This window comes from Rutidosis leptorrhynchoides, chromosome 11 (genome assembly GCF_046630445.1).
Source record: "Rutidosis leptorrhynchoides isolate AG116_Rl617_1_P2 chromosome 11, CSIRO_AGI_Rlap_v1, whole genome shotgun sequence".
Lineage (NCBI taxonomy): Eukaryota > Viridiplantae > Streptophyta > Magnoliopsida > Asterales > Asteraceae > Rutidosis > Rutidosis leptorrhynchoides.
In genome coordinates, this window is record NC_092343.1 from 30,647,511 (window position 1) to 30,651,451 (window position 3,941).

Here is a 3,941-nt window from a genome sequence, read left to right on the forward strand (position 1 = left end):
AAGCAGGTGGTCAGCCGCGCGTTGCGGCGGCCACCTGCATATATCGTGATCGTAATGTATAATCAATGGCTACAAAACAATACCCTATGAATAACAAAATTATATGAGGTAACATTTAAATCAGAAAAATAGTATACGATACGCTTACCATATTTGGGTACTTCCTTAGCACACTCAGGTAGTGTGTTGAAAAAATTCATAAAATGAAACCAAATAGGTTTCTGGTCCGCGCGTTGCTGTGTATTTTGTAAACATTTTGTGAGATATTTGGTTAATATGTTGTTACATATTCTTATTACAGACGGTTGATAATATGTTGTTACATATTACAGACGGTTGATAATATGTTGCTACATACTGCAGTATACACTTGTGTAGTTTAAAAGTTGTGTATCGTATACATACATTACATGTACACTTGCATATTTCAAAAGGAAAGCTGGTGAGTTTATTGTTCTTTAGTCTTTTTTCTTCTTGGAATGGTGCTCCCCCATTGTTCTGCATAAGTGAATGTTTGTTAGGTTTTTCAGTTTATGGTTATGTTTTTGTTAGTAAACGTTCTTGATGTTTACCTGAGTCGTTAAACAACATTCTTTTGACTGTTGGTAGGTCTTGTGATGGTGTGTTGATCTATGCAAGTGTTGAAGCCTCTATGCATGGATCCATGTAACTGCTGGTGTGGTCAGGTTGAAAGGTGTCGTCTACCATGTATTTGTTAGGTGATTGATAATAGAATTGGAAGATGCAGGTTGTTTCTTCATGGGCTTTGATTGGTTGTGGGAGTTCATTTTTTGTTGTTGTAATCCATCTCGAGGATCATCTTTTTACCACTGATTTATTTGAAAGTAACAATAACGTTGATTTTTGGCAATAAGTGCTTTGAGCAGATTGCCTAATCAAGTACAAAATTACCCATGTTAACACCAACCCATTTACATTAATCAACACATCAACATACATGATAAGTAATTGCAGTTTGACTTTTTTATCAGCTTACTTGAACAGTACCATTTCATTTCAAATTGTTACTAAACAGCACACGAAGAAGTTAGATACTAAAACCTCAACATAACAAATGTATTGAAATGTTATTACTCAGATCTCAACATAATAAATATACTATATCCCATAGGTAACAAATGTACTAAAACCTAAAGATAACATTTTAGTACATTTGTTATTACTTAAACCTAAAGTACATTTGTTATTACTTAAACCTCAACATCACAAATGTACTAAAACCTAACCATTCCAAGTTATTCATGAATAGCATATTAAAGAGTAACCAAAGTCTTTCTTCAAGCCAAAAATGAGCATTACAATGGGCACAAATACTATCACAGCCCCACAAATCACGATAAATCAGAGCCATTCCTAATAAAGGACAAATACATATAACTATATACAAAAATGGGATAGCATTGTTTGTTTAGTTGGTTGCAGCAGCTGACATATGTGTTGAAAATAAAACACTACGGATTTTGAATGAAATTATTAACTTGTATAATACTAAGCCAGTGAAACGAATCTTACCCGTTGTGTTAGTACGACCAGATGTTGTATTCAATCCCAATACTACAATTTGTCATGATCTTGAATAATGTGATAAGTGCACAACCTCCACCATATGTTCATAATGCAGCCAAACATATCACATAAGCTACAATAACACACAACTCCATGCATAAACATCACCATCAACCTTAGTAGTTTTACGGTAATACAATTACCAAATGAAAAACCAACATAACTGACTTTTCTTTTTCTTTTATTTTCCTTTTTTACTTAACATAATAATATTAATGCAAAACCGTAGGAACGATAATACCAAAAATTCATAAGTAATACTCCGTAGCAGTAAATGTAATTATTAAGTAAATTCCAGATTGGAACTAACAACAATCATCAAAACATCAGCAAAAAAACAATAGAACTGTGTGATGCACACACCACAAAAAAATATGAATGAGTAAGAAAATAACATGGAACACAAAGAAATAGCAAAAGCACAAAACATAAAACAAATAGAGCAAAAAGAAACACCAAACTGCATAGCTAAAAACGTATGTACCTGAGATCCAAAAGAGAGAATAATAACACAGACTGCAGCCCACAATCTAGTACATGAAGAAGAAAAAATCAGTGATTACAACACTTGACGATAACAACATAAAAACATTAATGTACAATGTCGCCAAAAATAATAAACAAATTAAGAATGGATGCACTTCTTTATGACGAATATCACATATCTAAGTGGGGTTTGTTTATTGTAAAACAAACTTTGTAGTTAAACAAATAAGCACACATATTTTGGGCTACCGCTCATCAACATAAATCAACTTTTTACAGACACGGATGCCCAAATTACCATGATGTACTATACCATCCCAATTTAATGTCACAGAAGCAATACAAATGATTTAATTTTCGTAATATCGACCACTAAGCTGTGTTTAAGTTACAAGTGGGCATCATATTTTAGGGTAAATCTATCTATTGCAAAGAGCATATCTCAAACTCAGTGTAGTCACCGCAAAGAATTTTTAAAGAAAACATGTCAATGCCAACTACACCCAAAATCAATTTTTCAACCCCCTGTTCAGAAAGATTTTTCAATTTGTGTCTTCGGTTACTCCGCAAAAGAGATGCACAATATTAGAAGTACACCCAAAAAAATAAATTGCATAAAGTTAGAACAACTGATAACAAAATTACCTTAATTAACCCTAACCTTAATTTGTTTGAGAAGTACACCCAACAAATTAGGGCAATTGTGGATCATGAAACCCTAGATTAATAATAATAATAAGAACTTACGGTTTGTCTTCGTACCTACAACATTCTTCGTGGTTTGCATCAAGAAGTGAGGCATTTGTTTGTTTTAACCTCATCATTGTTGCTAACCTCTTCCACCATCGCTCGTCGTCGCGTTGGCGACCATCAACGCGAGCTCCAGCAGCGTCACCACCGGCGTTGATAATTGGCAGGTAACAAATGGAATTAGGGTTGTGTAGGGGTTTAAAGCCGAAAGGTAGAAGACGATGACGATCGTTGTTACACCGGTGCCGATGACGATGGCGGTTACGCCGGTGATGATGGCAATTGCGGTTACGCCGGTGACGATGATAATGGGGAGAAGAAGATTGTACTTAGGGTTGTGTGGGTGACGATAGAATGGGTGAAGAAAATGGTAGTCGGTTGTGTGTGAGAGATAGAATAGGGTGAAGTGATAGAAGATTGTAGAAGTATGTAATCAAAAGCCGAAATATCCTTACTGTCGGTGAGATACTGTTGGTGAACAGTATCTCACATTTGCTCAAGTGTAATATGATTAATATTAAGAGTCTAATCATGCTTTACTATCTACTTTTTTAGCAACTAAATAGCCACTATTAAGACATGTAATTACATATCTGGACAACTTAATGAACAACTATACTACTAAATAATCATCGTAAGTAGTCACTGGTCACAAAAGGGCAGCTAAACCTTGCTTACCAAATTATGTGGCCTTTATTATAGTTAATCACCAACTTATGTGGTCATTATTATAGTTAAATTTTTGTTAGTGTAAGCTCTTGGGTAGACATTTGTTAGTAAAATTTCAATTGTGCCACTAGAATTCAACTATTCAAGTATCCCAAAAGCAGCACCAATTTTAATATTTAGTTCTAGGTCACACTTTTGCCTAACTTTCTTTGTTGGTAGCTACGAGTTCAGCCCAAATAAATATGAAGACCTATTTGAGTTCACCTATTTACACTTTTATGGGTATGGCTAGGTGTGTTAGAATATTTAGTTTCAAATCGTTTAAACCGAAAATCAAACTGAATTCAGACCGAAAAAACCGAACTTAATTTGAATTTAGTTTTCGGTTTGGTTTCCATTCGATTGTCATATCTGAATTCGGTTTTAATTTTTTTAAACTTGGTTAAACC

General features: G+C 34.3%; 1 long non-coding RNA gene across 2 annotated transcripts; it reads right to left on the bottom strand.

Moving 5' to 3' along the window:
- Nucleotides 1-273: 273 nt before the first annotated feature.
- Nucleotides 274-3,216, bottom strand: LOC139877396 (uncharacterized). Of its 2 annotated transcripts, none has more exons than XR_011768563.1 (5): nt 2,836-3,216; nt 2,072-2,117; nt 1,534-1,660; nt 573-892; nt 274-498 (listed from the first exon to the last, which is right to left on the bottom strand). It is a non-coding gene; the product is annotated as an uncharacterized lncRNA (long non-coding RNA). The 2 variants fall into 2 exon arrangements; XR_011768564.1 differs by having other exon boundaries at nt 2,821-3,216.
- Between the last annotated feature and the right edge of the window lie 725 nt (nt 3,217-3,941).